This window comes from Corapipo altera, unplaced genomic scaffold (genome assembly GCF_003945725.1).
Source record: "Corapipo altera isolate COAL_440 unplaced genomic scaffold, ASM394572v1 1, whole genome shotgun sequence".
Lineage (NCBI taxonomy): Eukaryota > Metazoa > Chordata > Aves > Passeriformes > Pipridae > Corapipo > Corapipo altera.
In genome coordinates, this window is record NW_020884873.1 from 37,643,639 (window position 1) to 37,660,584 (window position 16,946).

Consider the following 16,946-nt stretch of genomic DNA (forward strand, 5'->3'; position numbering starts at 1 on the left):
TAAAGCTTCACTGTTTGGGGGCTGAAGCACCTGTACTGTGAAGAGAGTTTGGGGAATGGGAGAGCCTAACAGCTCCCCACCAAGTGCCTCTGAGTAGGTTAGTAGTTTTCTTCAAAGAAAGTCAATGACAGGACGACAAGAGACAATGTACACGTTGAAACAAGAGAGATTCAAATTGCTTATAAGGAAAAACGATTTCTGATGAGGCCCTCCAGGCTGCCTGGAGAGGCTGTGCAATCTCCACCCCTACAAAGTTTTTGAGACCGAACTGGATGGATAAAGCTCTGAGCTACCTCTGAGTCACTTCAGAGATGACTCTGCTTTGAGTGGGAGACTAGAGACCTCCTCAGATCCTGGATTCCAGTCTAAATTATCCTGTGATCCTATGCTTCTATGAATTTTTTCCTCCACAAAAAAGAATCCTACTAGACAAGCATGTAAGTTACACATAATTAACATCTTTGAAAGAAATATGATCTTAATCATCTAACAAGCAATCCTATTTGCCTATAGAAAAAAACATGAGCAGCAATGGCACTAGCCTCAAACCAGAAAAGTATTACAATTCCTCCTAAAAAAAATTTATACAAGAAGTACTGAAGGGGTTTTTTTGTGCACAGGATTTATGAATTTCAACTGACATTGTTGCTCCAAATAAGCTGTTACAAATGCAAGCACTCAAATTTTCCTAAGAATAGAACAGGGTTAGAAAGAACATTGAGGAAAAAGAAGTTAATAAAGAGACTCACTAGAATACATCCTAACAGCCAGTGCTACTCTGATAATTATATGCCCAGTTCTGTGACAATATGAATATTGTCACTTTTCCACTGAAAGATGAACATGAGGAATTTCCAAGAAGGTGCACAAAAGAACTTGGGAATTGTTACCGCTAAATTCACTAAGATGCCCAGACAAATATTTGGTTAAATTTTGAGTTTTCCAGGAAACAGTTATCCCTCTCAAGCAGAAACTTCTCACTATTTCAGAAAAAGTTCCATGGTCTATCCTTAGTCTAATCTGTACACTTTTCCAAATTGTTACAGTAAACAGAAACCAGATAAATCCTGAAAAAAATAGCAATATTCAGGGAACTCAGCAAAGATTCATCAAACCCAGGCTGATGCTTTTCACCTCCCTGCAGTGAGAAACGCAGGGTCTCAGACCAGCATTCATCCATGTGGATTTGACCACCACACTACTGGTTATTCTGAGGAGACTGAGGCTCTCACTACTTTTGATCAGAAATTCCTTCCCAGGGGTAAGAAGCAGTTTCAATGAAAGTTTAATCAAAAATAATGCTTATCTGAATGTTTTGGTTTTCTCAAAAAATAGCAATCCAAAGTTTTATTGCAGGATTCCCAACAAAGTGTAAACAAAGATCCCTTTCCTCCTGAAACAATGTCACCCTTTACCCTCCAGCCTTGGTCTCTTCACCTTCTAATGCCCTATCAAGTAAGACTTAATGTTAAGATGCTCAGAATTTGCCACCTCAGTTACATATTGAAAAAAAAACAACTCTCCTATCATTTGCTTTCAGCTGATATTCACTCCTGGCAGTTAGTACTCTTCCAACTTGCTATCATTTTCTGTCTCTTCCCTGTTTGGTCCCAGACCTGCTTCTTCCTCCTGACCTGTCCATTTGACCTGACCTAGTTTTGCATGAATTTCTGTGTGGTCTGTAATCTGGAATATGGCCTCCCTGGCCCTAAGATCTGACAGTTTTCTGACACAGTTCCTGAAGTAGGGATTGACAGGACGTGATAAAAGGAATCAGTTTTCAGTTCTTATGGAGTCTAATCAGTGACACTTGTTGCTTTTCCCACAAGTCTTCTTTTGTGGATTTCCATTAGGGTTATAATCATCTTGCAGAAAGACTTAAACAGTAGATGATCAATATTGCACCTCTTACATCTATCCAACAAGGATAGCCCTTTTGTCCTGACCAAGGAATAGATGAGCTGTCAAAACAAGGGGTCACATCCAGGTTAGGTTTTGTATCCACCCAGTTTATCTTCCAGAGACTCAAATACTGCATCAAATTTTGGTTTGCCTCCATTATTATAATGATCTCAAAATAGTTTAGGTAGTGCTGAAGAGACCCTGAGTTTAATAGAGATGGCACTGACCAAACTGTGTTAAACATCCTTTTCTTTCTGTAAAATACTTCAACACATGTTTGATAAGGATAAAAGCTTAAGTCTCTCTCCCCACCACTTCTGTGATTGCTCAATGAGTCTCCAGCAAGCACCTACAGTGAGCAGGTAGAAGAATATTTTTGGGAGGGCTATATTTTGCAGCATCTCACTTTCTCTCAAAGAGGGGACCTTTGTATTGTTGATGAGACTTTGACACAGTTGACATTACATTAATTTGTCAAGTTCTTCACCAAGTTTTTTTGGTTTATATTCTCACTGGGAGCCTTGAAAATAACTGTCATCTGTAGCGAAGAGGTCTTGAAAGATGAATGTGACTTACAATCATGCCTGGGCCTTTCCAACCATTACTGGCAATCTATCACAGAGATTTCTGAGTTGATAACCCCATCAATATCTACTAAAAAAAAAAAAAAAGGAAATCTCTTTCATCTGAGGCACTGGCCACTTTCACTAAGTTAAAGCAGGTTTTTTCTATGCAGTGGTAGTATTTTGATATTCTAATAGGGAGAAATGGACTTTGCCCTTAAAACTCCACAAATATTGTTAAATACTACACTAGATAGTCATGTCATTCTACATTTAAAGGTGGTTTCAGATATGGATTATACAGGACTGTGGAAACCACCAGCTGTGTTATGAACAGTAACTGCAGAATGGCATAACATCTTCCCTAAAGGCAGCTGCCCATAAAGTAAGATGTCCATAATTGCATTCAGAATATTCTATAGCCCATGAGTTCTTGAGAAAATGACGCATCATAGAATAAATTTAAACAATGCTTCCAGTGACTAATGCTGTCACCAATTTATCTTCCAATCAAATGATACTTTCCCTGAATTTGCATAGATCTAAATGCCAGGAAAACAGATCTTTAGTTCCATTTAGAATTCTAGAATTACATTTGCATCAAATTTGTTTAAAGGATGGGATGTGTGGCTCTGTAATGAAGGACACTAGCAAAGGCTCTGCTGCTTTACTCAAATGGGAAGAACTAAGCATATGAAGGTTTTTTGTTTACAAGAGGGTGTATAGATAACATCTTTCTTAAGTAAAAAAAAAACAAAAAAGAAAAGGTTTTCATAATTCAGTTTGAAGAACAAAGACTACTTCCTATCTGGACTGATCATGTCGAAAAATGCCCTCAAATCTCTACTAGAAAAATTATAACAGAACAGCTCACAAAGTCAAGAAGTTTGGAACAAACTGATACCTTAACACCTGTGAAAAGTACTTAAAATCTCAGCTCCTGTTTTACATACTATGCTGACAACATGTGACTGCTGTGCTGACACCTTAGACCTTGCCATCAATGGCATTCAAAATAGCTCTGACCTAGGTGTTCTTTAAAAATGAATTGTTTAAAAACATCTCCAAGAACTTTCTACTTACATTAATATACATTGCAGTGATTTGTTAAGCCCATTCTTTTTGTAACCCAAGGCATGCTAATGATTGTTCAGTCTTCATTCATTACAAAAAAACTTACTAATATGTAGCAAATTAAAATGTGTCTTTAATTTTGGCTTGTCTTATAACATAGACCTGTTGCCAATTAGAGTCTTATTAATGCTCATTCAGTTTGCTCATGTTGCAAAGAGAATGATAAAACTGAGCCCTAACACCCAGTGTCCTAATGAGCACAGCTGTGTCACAAGGCCAAAAGGTTCCTGGAACAATCCAAAGCTCAGACGTTAAATGGCACTTGCAAATCGGATAATAATACCTTCTTTCTCTTTCTGCTTATTTAGGGAGAGAGAAGGAAGTTGAATCCTTCCTCTCTCAGTTCAAGGAGCTCTGCTTTTGTTCTTGTATTGGGCATTACCACAATCACAGCAACTCACATCACTGCAGAAATCCATATAGCATGAATGATCTTAAAAACTAAAATAATAAAAGTGAAGAGGTAAAAGGAATAATGGCATTACAAAGTAGTGATTCCTCTCTCCTAAAATATTTTAACATATCTCTATTTCCAAACTGATCAGAAAACACAAAAATGAACATAATAAGATGCCTTGGCAAGATGGATGGATAGTTAAAATATGTGAAATTTTCACAAGGTCCATAGGAAGACCTTATGACATAACTTTGTGTCTGAAGCTAGGATCTAAATTCATAGCTAGGCAATTATATTTAAATGGTCTGATTTTCTGAAGTACCACAAGCCCCAAAAATCTGATGTAGGTCAAATTCAAGGGAAACTTTTATATATTTAGATATTAATAATAATAATAATATTTACAATAATCATACAGGATAGTAAGTTCAGATGGTTAAGGTATGACTATTTTGGCTATGACTTGTTTTCCTGGAAGGGTAAAGCATTTTTCCTTTGCATCACCTTCTGAATACATATACCTAGACATTAGTGTCAGCTTTCTTTATTAATCTGTTCTTGCTATTGTGAGGCTGTCACAAGACACATTACAGTTTAGAACCTTACTACACAAGGTAAGCATGGAACTTCTGACACAGATGAAGTCAGATTATTTGCCCACATATCACAATCAAAAACCCAATCAGGTTTCTGATGCAAGAATCATAAGGATATACATCTTAAGTTAATTCTGCTTCTCTAGAAAATTATATGACATGACATATTGCTGACATCTCCAGTAATAGGTATAGATAAAAAACATATTTTTTCATTAAAATTACTGATATTATTATAATATATAATATAATATATACTAATATTTATTAGTAGAGATATATAAAGACTTTTCTCCAGACCTGAAGAAAGTCTACTGGGAGATTCGAGGCCTCAAAACTTCATTGCATTTAATAAAATAACTATAGTGTCACTAGAAAGTAAATTTTGCTTCAATAACAGCCTTAAAATTATATAAAGAAACAAAAGCACACTTTTGGCTTTAGTTAAGTGTTTACTTCACACAAGGGCCTCTGCTTCACTGTGCCATTATCCACCAGCAGAGTATACCATTATTGGAACACAAGCTCTCATTCCACTAACGTTATTGCTTAAAGAACATATTAGGATGCTGGTGTTTTCATACAGGAGATATCCATACATCTTTCATGAGTAATTGCATTACGAGTAATCCTTTTAAGAGGTCGTCTTTGCTCAGTTGCTTTGCCAATAGCTCTAAGCTTGGTTATATGACAACCCCACTTACTCATAGCACATGAGTTGATAACAGATGAACCAGCTAATACACTGGTGCTCTCTGATCAGTCACAAATCATAGCACTTAGGTCCATCAAAGGAAACAAACTTTCATTACAAAGCCTCAAATAGTTTGGTTTTATTTCTTACTGAAAAGAGCAGAGAAAGCACGGAATTGCTGAATCTGGAAATAGTATGTGTTCTTTTGTACATTTTGCAAAGAACAACGATTATCAGGAAATACAATCACCAATGTTTTGAAGAGTGACAGCATTCACAAGGATATAAAAAATCAGCCTTTAATGACAGTACAAGCATCTCCTTCATGAAGGATAAAAGCAGTAATATGAAGATACGGAATACAGGCCATATCATGAAATACTCTAATTTGAAGACCTAATAATGCCAGCATATTCAGACTAAGAAGTTTTACTAAATATTCAAACACTTTCTGAATTAATTCTGAAGACTATTTTCCATACTGTGAATTATGTAAAATTTATTAATGAATAAAACCTGTTAACCTGAATACTAACCCTGCATTTTTCTACTACAGCCTACTCCTTGTTCCTGAGATAGTGTTTAAAAATAGCAACTGTGACTGTATCTGTCAGTCAGTGCATACACAGATGATGCAGGAGCAGTGTGCAGAAGTGTTTTTGAACCATCAACAAGCAGTACACAGAAAGGTAGTGAATAAATTAAACCAAAAAATAAGCCTCAGGCTGATGTGTTTGAACTTCACTGCAAACATTCCTCATGCATATTTAATTGCTCCATTGAGACTGTGACTGTTCTGGAGATGTTCCAGGCATTATTTCCATTCCATTAGTACGCTTGCAGTATGTGTACTCCTTAACCCAAAATGATTGATTCTATAAATGTCTTCCCACTTACTGACCTGAACACCAATTGAAGTTGTGTATAGATTAAAAGAGAGTGTATGCTTTTTGAAACCAGCCAAAATATATCGTACTCACAAGAAAGATCTTATGGCACAAGAAGAAAGTGGTACTCTTAACTGTAGACATCAGTTTATGGCTTCACAGAAATGTTTCAGGTAGGAAGAAATGGAAATTATAAGGGTTTAAAAACTCTGCTAAACTATACTTTAAACAGAAGCTTAATTTAAAGTCCCATCTTTCTGAAACATAACAAAATCACTCTTTCAAATACAATTATTCATTTGTCTGTGCTTGCATCTTGTAAATTAATTTGTTTTGGGAGAAAGTAAGATTTTTTACTTTCCATAAAAATAAAACTTCAGAAGTTTAGATAATTTTACCAATTCAGAGGTACACAAGGGGAAAAGCTGCATATTTTTAAAATATCTTCATTAAAACCAAGATAATGCTTTAAACTGTAATTTTTTCTAATATGAACTAAAAGTTTTCCTCTTCAAATTATTAAAGATAAGTATGATTAAAGTCTATCAGCTCAAATTTTGAGTAAGTCACTCTGAGGAAACAAGTGACAGAAGAGAAAACAATCCCAGGTTGCACCAGGGGAGGTTTAGATTGGCTATCAGGATAAATTTCTTCACTGAAAGGGTTGTCAAGCATTGGAACGGGGTGCCCAGATATTTAAATATCTCCAACAGGGTTGGAGATATTTAAAAGACATGTAGACATGGCACTTAGAGACATGGTTTAGTGGTGGATTAGGTGTTGGGTTAATAGTTGGACTTGATGAAGTTAAAGGTCCTTTTCCACCTAAGCAATTCTATGATCAACTTGAAAGCTACAGACAGTCTTAAAACCTTAGTCTTTAAGACATTAAAATCAGTTGTATCACAGTTTGAATGAAAAAATTCCTTATAATAGAGGTATGCTTACGCAGCTTGATCAAGCTTGTACTGAATATTGAAAGATGCCCTTGGAAACATTTATATTCATATTATACTTTATTTACAAACTTTACAAGCATGAGTATGTTAGACGACATGTAACAGAATACTGGAGAGAAGCTTAGACAAGAAATCTGGACCTGCCTTTGAGACAAGTTTCATCCTGAAAGCTAATGCACTAAAAATGACATTGCCATTACATGTGCTGTCTTCTTCCAGATCCTCCATATAAAATTTATTCAATTTAAAACTTATTGTTTCCCACTTAAATTCCAGCTCTTTCAACTCAGTATATGATTTAAAAGCCAAGTAAGATATTTCCAGTTTGTTTACTGTCACTGAAAACATGCCTCACTCTGTTTTCTTCCCAAGACCTATGCTTCCTCTGTTATGCCAATTGGCCCCGAATATTTCCATAAATGAGGTCAGGTCAAAGTATGCAAATAAGTAGATGCTGAGCACGTGTCAAGGGCTATTTTTTACTGACACAATACTTTTGTGAGCAACAAATATGGGTTTGCAGATGAGGGATTTAGCACATCTTTGTGCCATGTTCCTTTTTAAAACTGGAATTCCAGATAATAACCTCCCTGGAACAGAGAGTTCACTTCTCTTGGGATGTGCAATGCTGGCACAAGTGAGAACATTTTTAACAGTGGTTTGTTTTGAAACCATGCTCATGGGTTGGTTGTTTATAGATAATTAATTTACTAGAATTTATAAATTTATTAATCCATATTAATAGTATTATAGTAGAGTATAGTGGAGACCATAGCACAGATTATAGTAGATATCATAGAATCAGAATGGTTTGGGTTGGAAGGGGGTTTAGAGATCATTTAGTTCCAACTTCCCTTCCAACACCTTCCACTAGACCAAGTGGCTCAGAGCCCCACTCAACCTGGCCTTGAAAGCTTCCAGGGATGGGGCATCCACAGCTCCTCTGGGCAACCCCTTCCAGTGCCTCACCACCCTCAGAGGAAAGAATTTCTTCCTTATATGTTACGGATTAGTGGGACAGGGGAGACCTCCAGGCTCTTGGGTGCCTGCCCATCACCTGGAGGTAAATGCTCTTCTCCCCTGCCCCCCGGCACGTGGCCCTGCGACCCCGTAAGGAGCACACAGACCACCAGGGAGGGACGGACGAAAGAGGAAGTTTATCGTGGGGTAGGGGTTTATAAGGCTTTTAGGAGGGTCAAAAGGGGACCAATCACAAGTTCAGGGTCACATAGAAAAAAACCAATCAGGTAAGGGGTCAACAGCCAATAGGAAGGGGTTAACAAAAGGCCAATGAGAAACACCTCAGGACACCTTCCCAGGACACCTTGTGTGGGAGACAATAGCCTCACAGGGGGTGTCGGGAAGAGGGAGCAATGACACTGCAGAAAAGCAAAAGCCATTTTGAAACCTGTTTAAACCGCCTTAAAAACTTCTGTTTCTATAACATTTGAGCTGTTTTCTTTTTCTTCACTAGTCCATCTCTGACAGGACTTCTTCCATCCTGTATATGGCAAATCCATTGCCACAATATGTAGTCTAAACCTGTCCCCTTTCAGTTTAAAGTCATTCCCCGTTGTCCTGTCAAGACATGCCTTTATCAAGTCCCTCTCCATCTTTTTTGTCAGATCCTTTTGTCACTGGAAGGCTGATATAAGGGCTCCCTGGAACTTTCTCATCTTCAGGCTGAACAACTTCAGCTATCTCGACCTGTCTTCACAGGAGAAGTGCTCCAGCCAGTCTCCAGCAAAATTCCAACAGTTATGTATCAATGCAAATAAAAATCAAAACCAACGTATCTAAATTAAAAGTACCATATATTAAAAAGCAGAATAGCTTAGAAACTTGTACTTAAGTTAACATAGTCACACAATCTCAGAGAACATTTATTTAGCACTGGGAGAATGCCATATCTTGTATATTTAAAATAAGAAATTTTTTTTATTTTCAGCATAACTTTGAATAACCTAAAACTGCCATTGCGAGTCATTAAACTGACATTAAAACCTCCTTCATTTTAATGTAATAATTGGACTGTTTCTTGGCCTTTGTCCTTTACCTTACCAATTGTAAGATATTTTGTAATAAATGAATTAAATTCAAATTGCTTTATGGTAGAACTAATGGATTCTGATAGGGTGTGTAAAAAACAAATGGGGAAGCAGAAGACAAGAGTATGCAAACAGCAAAATGCAGTAAAAAAGCTTCAAAAAATATGAGCCTTTCTCAAAGAAATTAGATTATTCTCATAGCCTAGATTATTCTCAAGGCTGAGTAATTTTTTTCCAGTTGTTTTCACTGGCTTTGCTTTACCCCCTCAGCCATCACAGACAAGGACTGATGCCCTTTGCATTGAAATCCAGAAAGATTTACTCTTCGTCTGCATGAGAAGCAGCACTGTGCTCGGCCATCTACCAACACAATCAGTAATACAACGAGAACAGTAAACTGAAGTCAAGGTGGTTTTGATTCCAGGAATAGATAATTTCCATAGGTAAAGAAATGCAAAGATGGAAAATGTCTAGTACTGTATTAACATATCTTTATTTAAACACTGTTCACTGGAGCTCTTTACTTTGATTAGTTAGTATCGTAAATTCATTATGTTCATCAGTATAACTTCCTGTTAGACAAAGTACCTCAAATATGCATGGTCTGAAACTTAACTGGCATCTAGCTTTGTAAGGACTTAACTGCTAACACGATTTTAAAAAAAAATCTAGCAAAGATGTTAAAGTATCAAAACATACATTATGAAAACAAGAGACCTGCAGGGTACCTTTTGTTAATAACCTTTTGTTGTGATTTCATTGACAATTTAATCTACCCTTTGTTTTAGGCCTTGCTTTTTCTGCAGTCACAATTACAAACAGATAACATGTAATTATCTGAAATAAAAATATAGCCACATTATTCTCATTATGCTATCCAGCCTAAATAAGATATAAATTGAATGCCTTGATTAAGATATCTGTCAGCAAATGCATTTAATTTTACAGCCCTACAAATATATTAAATGTAGAAAAGCAAGTAAGAAACAAAAGAATTGCTCCTTACATCTAAACTGAGGTTTTATACAAGGACTAAATAAGCTTATGTACATTCATATGTATAGTTGTGTTAAGCACATTGCAATTAAGTTATAATTTTTATTGAAATGGCTCTATTCTGAAAGTGATCATGGGGTATAAGAATCTGAAGGGGACAGAATGGGATGGGGGCATGAAGTCTGGCAATATTTAAATAATAGTTTCCTGTTCCACATTTAAGTACAGTCTTTGCAAAAGAGAGAGTCCCATCATTTTTTTGTTAAGCCTAAATAACTGAATTTGGATACACGAAGCTATTTTTCCTTCTTTTAAAGCATCACAGGTTAGAACATACAGCCACGTTCTAGTCCTGTGCAGCACTTCTAATCTCAAGCTGTAATTTCACTGGAACCATTATTTCTTTGTTGCTATTTGTTTGCCTGTTTCCACCAGAAAACAGGGGGATATGGTGGAGAGTTTTGCTAAATTAAGAACTATCAGGAAATCAAGAGGAATTAGACTTTTTTAATCAGCCACTCAAAGGATGACAACTGCTATATCCTCCTGAAACCTGTAGAAGACTAATAATATCATCCAAAGTGTTCCCAGGGAGAGTGATCTCAGGCCCCACTGTTAAACAATTCCGTTAATGTCAGTGGAACAGTTTCACTGTGTTAGTGCATCCAGTTACACTAAAATACCCATGTCTTTAAAACAGTTTCCAAGCTGATTTTCACTGGGCACAAATCAGTTTCAGAAGGGCTTCTTCAGATGGACATGAAAACCAAACAACACTTGACATGATCACTATTTCTTGCAACCTTTGCTATGAAAAGAAGTTTGTAATTTTGTGTATTCCTGTGGACTTCACAGTCCAGAATTTGTAAATAGCCAATATTTACAGAAAATATGGGAATGCTCATTTGTCTTCATTAAGGGAAGATCGATGCCTGACAATTTCTGTGGTCTTCTATGCTGGGCTTACAGTATTGGCAGATAAGGGAAGAGCAACTGCCATCATCTACCTGGAATTGCGCAAAGCATTTAACATTGTCCCGCAAGACAACCTTGCCTCTAAACTGGAGAGACATGGATTTGAAAGACAGACTGGGTGAATAAGGAATTGGCTTGATGGTGGCACTCAAAGAGTTGGGATCAATGGCTCATGATGACTGGTGTTCCTCAGGGTTTGGTACTGGGGCCGGCGCTGTTTAACATCTTTGTCAGCAACACAGACAGTGCCATCGAGTGCACCCTCAGCAAGGTCGCTGACACCAAGCTGTGTGGTGTGGCTGACATGCTGGAGGGAAGGGATGCAATCCAGAGGCATCTGGACAGGCTTGAGAGGTGGGCTATTATTTTGCCAGGCCTCTGCACACTGAAGCAGGGATGCAAGACTGAATTTCTACTTTAATAATCTGAAATGCATCCTTCCGCTGTATGAATAACAGTCCACAATGTGCACGCTGAACTAACTGCAATAGTTACAACTTCCGTCTTGGGGTACCTATTAAAATTATCTGACTATGTATTTATATTATGTATTTATCTTTCAGCACTTTTTTTCTCCCTACATTATCAAATAATGCATATTATCTGACAGCTACACTCATCCTGATTTTAGAGTGGACCTGGAATAAGGTCTAGGCTAGCTGTAAATGCTAAAGTTAGAAAAAAATGTTTTCTCTAATAGTAAACAGATTTATTCTGTGAAAGAGGCAGGAAGGTAAAGCACTTAAGCAGAAAGACAGAATTGAGAGAGCAACAACCACACCAGTGATTCTGCTCTTCTGGAAAATCTTCCAGGGCCTGAGTGGAGGCAGAGGTGTCTCCTGCTCAACAAGAACTTTTGCAGAAAGCACAGAAAAGGTGCTAAAAGGGGACTTGCTCCAAGAAGACTGTAACTGAACTGAGGATTGCAGCTGCCTATTCAGAAAAAAGAACTTTTTGAAATTTGCCAAGGAGAATTTTCATCTAAGAATTAGAGCTTTTCAGTTTTTGGCATAGAGTGTGATTTTGTGAAAGTATTGTCATTTGGGAGTACTGTTATTACTGAAACATTGGAGATACAGCACTTTAAGAAGTTTTATTTTATTAAAGCTACATGTTGGATAAAATATTTTTAGTAATTGTTCGTGATATACCTCTTGCTCAATAAAAGAGATAGAATAAAATATACTTTTAAAAAGAGGTGAAGATGGGTTGCCATATCCATCCAATTACAAAGGCTATACTTAGGAATCTAGCAATTATGTAGGAATAAAAACTAGTCTTTTTTTCTAACAGGCTATCAACTATTGAATTGCAAGTAGCTACCAAATATAACTCAAAAAGCTTAAACAGGCTGAGGAACTGAAAAGATATGGTATAAAACACATATGTACTACAGCAGTTCAAAGAATTTAAAGCCAAATAAAGCTGAAACTGTCTATGGGCCCAGTCCAAAACCCCACTGTAGCTAAAGGATGATGCTCTCTTCCACATAACTGTCTTTCCACCAGATTATTCTGTGAATATTTTTTTAAACTCCAGGACATTAAAGGTTTCCACCACTAGACTTGCCAGGGGAATGGTGCTTGTGCAGGGGTGTTAGAAGTTTCCTTCCTCCCCTCTGTTGCTGTCTGGAGTGTGTAGTTGCATGTGTGGATGCAGATGCATATGGCTGTGTTCTACTTTCTGTGAGAGGAAAGCTGCCACGCTATCCTCACTCTCCTCATCTGCTACCCCTCCTCTTATTCACGCAAATACAAGTAAGAAACAACTTTTTTTTTTTTTTTTGATCTGTAGGAGTCTCCATCAGAAAAAAATAAATAGGGTGAGACCACTTTATGTAACTTGAACAAGACAAATAACAAACCTAATGTTCAAACTAAAGTGATCTCACAATTAAAGTTGGCTGTATTGGTTTTGTTTTTTTTTTGAATCCCAGATCTCAGAGCTCCTAAATTTAAACTGTGACTCCCTTAAATGTTTTGCCTTCTGAGAAGAAAAGTGAGATGAGGAATGATTCCCTATGCTTCCTATCATAACTAGAATGTGGAAAAAATGTATGGTACAGCCTTTCTAAATATAGACGAGCATAGGCAAGCTACAAATTTCTTCCTTGATGGTTGAGACAGATGGGAGACTTTCACCTGCACTCCCTCCCATATGCATACCTTCTCTTTGCTCATATATAAGTAATGTCATATAAAGCATCTACCTCTCATGCAATGCATTAGCAGTCTATGAATAACATGGTCCGTGTGGCCACATGGGAGGCCTGTGGATTGACTGCATTTCCTAAGATGCTCCTAGAAAAGCCAGGGAAAGGCTGAGACAGTGTTAGAACTGCAAATGCTATCTTGGAAGCCAATCACCCCACAGCTGACCTATGGCCCCAGGTCATCCTTGCCCTTTCTCTCTTGCTTCTGCCAACACTAGCAGCATTTCAGGCTATTGCTGTGCTGGAGGAAGGGAGGAAGGGAAGAAGGAAAAGGACAGACATGTTCAGCTAGGGACTGAGTAACACTTGTAGCTGAAAACAGTGCTCACTGAGGAGAGCAGATTTGTGGGAGAACCCTAAATTACTGACACAATAGTCTTCATGCACCAAGGAGTGGGGACAACTGAGAACAAGGTCTCAAAATTTGTCTAATTCATGTGGTTGTCAAGCTTCAACCATTCTAGTGAGTTTTGAGCACTTTTACTGTTCCATACCAGGCATTGGAAAAGCACTTTGCTATCCAGATGGAAAAATTCTCCTTAGGACATGAACCAGAGAGTTTTTACTGTACCAGATATAGGTTTGAAAAAAAAGTTTTGTGCAAATATTTTCGATAATACAATATTTTATATTTATAAAATATTTTCATATATTGAAAATAATAAATAATGAAAAATTATTTAATATTATTTAATAATGATTTAATAATTATTTAATAATTATTTAATATTATTTAATAATGAAAGCTAAAAATAGGCAGAAACCTTAAACAACTAACCTTTATAGGAAAGAAAGTTCAGTGGTCTGTACTATGATGAATTATTTTCAATATTTTTTCATGTTAACAAATTGTCATTTCACAGTACAACTTACCAGTAATACCCAGATGGGTATTTCTATATTACCCATAACACAGAAACTAAAGAAATGCTCTCGAAAATATTTTAGCCATCTCTTGAAAAATTATAATCATACTTCCTGACTGCTAGACTAAAGGTAACAATTACTATTCATGAATGGTTTTATCCTGACAATATATTTTACAATGCCTGTTCAGACTGGTAGTCAGATTACTCAGTATAAACCATCTGCGGAGGACCTTAATGAATATTTATTGTCTCACTTATCCAAACTGAAGTCATTCACTTTGGTTATAGCATAAGAATAAAAGATTTACTCTGAGCAAAAATATTGGAAAATATTTTTACATTCTTTTATACTATTTGTGCTATTTACCAGGAAATCTGCCTTATCTTCTAGATGATTCCAGGTTTCTGTTCAGTAGTCAGTACCTTATCCCAAGATAAATTACTTAAATATGAAAGAATTAATAGATAAACTTAAAAACTTCCAACACAGGGAGGTATTGTGAATCTAAATGCACACATATTGTAGATACAATTATTTTGCTGCAGACTGCATCACAAAAACTTTTACTCAAACTTAATGAAAAGTTGTTTTTTTGGGTCAGTACATAATTTAGATTGAGAAAGGTATAATGTCTAACTAGCTTTTCTCAGTGTAGCCTATAAAGAAAAGAACGGATGTTTTAAGAAGCTGTCTTTTGAAACCAATTTATGAACTACATTCATATATGTGAAAAGAACATAATTGTACAGTATTAATTTATCATCTTGACTATAGAAACATAGAATATGGAAATGTAACTTATAAACCCAAAAACTCGAATAGGTTCATAATAGGAAATCTCTTATAGAAAATGTTTTATTTCTGTGTGGGAGATGTGGTTATCTATCTCAGAAGGAATTTTTCTCTACTTCTAGAGTACAAAATGTTCAATTAAGAATACTACACTAACCTATGTTTGACACAATCCACTATAAACATAACATATGTTCATGAATTAGTACTCTGTAGCAATTCTGTGCAGTTATTTTCAATAAAAGCTTTCAAACCCATATTACTAGTTCAATTTGCTGAATTAATATCCTGTGATTGCTAACACTCATTTCTGAGCATGTGTAGTTTTATTTTTTATTAAAGAAAGCTAGTGAGAGCTTATGGAGATACACACTAAAGGAAGATTAGTTTGAGAAGTCAAACACAGTAAACATAGAGAATCACAAATTTACAATTATACATATTACTTCATTTCTTCTCCATGTTGGTATTTGTTTTGTATTATATCAGACAGGGGTCTGTGCCAAAGACGTGTTATTGCAATGAAGACTAAACATTGTATACACATACAATGAAAGTCTAGCCAATGACACTAGAGAAATGGATTCCAGCCTGCTATGCCCATATTCAAATGTTCAGCTTGTATATATTTTTCTGTCACCCTGCCTGCAATCAAAATTCAGCTGCACAGTCCCCTTTTATTTCTACAATACCTCATTTTGATAATCTACCTCTGAATATCAATTTTCTATTACTTGGCTACACAGACCTCAGCAGCTGTTTTTCTCTCTTCCAGTAAACTCATTTCTTTTTGTTGGTGTCCTGTTTTTCCCTATAGCTAAAAGTTCACATGAAGAACTCTTCATGCCTTGCTCATTATAAACCCTCATCCTCTGTTAGGAAAGTTTCCAGGACAATTAACATTGGAACAGTTTTTCAGGTCTCGCCTCTATTAACCAAACTGCGTACACATCCCAGAGATGTCCTGGTGATTTTATTCCAACTACTTTGCTTGATTCTCCACAGCTTCCTTTTTTGCCTTATTTCCGAGAGAAAATCCCTGCTCAGCCAAGCTGGCCTTCTGCCTCGCCTGCTTGACTTCCAGCACTTGAGAATTGCCTGATCCTGTGCCCTTAGGAGGTGATGTTTGAAAAGTGACCAGCACTGATGGACCCCAGTACCTGCAAAAACATCTTCCCAGGGGACCTTACTAACTGCCTGAGCAGGCTGAAGTCTGCTCTCCTCATTTCCAGAGCTGGCACTTTTCCTCCTGTCAACAGAGAGTTTAAACTCTATCATTTCATGGTCACCATGGTCAAAATGGTTTCTCCTGCCTTATCAAGGTAGCTGAAAATGTGCACATTTCTGAAACAATTTCTAAATGTTAGCACACTTAGGCTTACTAGTATTCTTAATTGCCTTCAGTAAAGAACTTTGTCAAAACCCTTGGGAAAGTCCACATAAATTAGATCAAGCATTTCTTCCTCATCCATTATTTTGATGACAAGTTCAAAGAGTTCTAACAGATCAGAGAAGGTTTTCTTTCAGCAAAGCTTCCCTGGCTTCTTTCAGTTAAATTAATCTAGAGCTTTGCTCATAATTCCATTATTGATGATATATTCAATCCATTTATTTAAGACTGAACTCAGACTTACAGGCTGGTAGGATAATTCTATATTAAAAAAAAAAAGGCAGCAAAAGCAAAACAATATTCAAATTTTAACATTTAATTTTTCAATAGGCAATTAAGTGCTAATAAAACTTGCATCAGCTCAGCTCCCTTCAGTTCCTTATAAACCTTGTGTGCAGACAATCTGCCATCTGATTCTGCTTTCTTTTTGATCTTTAAATTTCTCTTATTATTTCTTTTAAATGCCTCAATTTAATAGAATAGTTTATTTTTACTACTTTACAAGTGTAGGTTACTTAATTTTATTTACTG

At 36.5% G+C, this 16,946-nt stretch overlaps 1 protein-coding gene across 2 annotated transcripts in view; it reads right to left on the reverse strand.

Moving 5' to 3' along the window:
- Positions 1-16,946, reverse strand: part of TMEM117 (transmembrane protein 117) — a 193,006-nt gene that overhangs the window by 49,796 nt on the left and 126,264 nt on the right. The gene's annotated exons all lie outside the window — the stretch shown is intronic.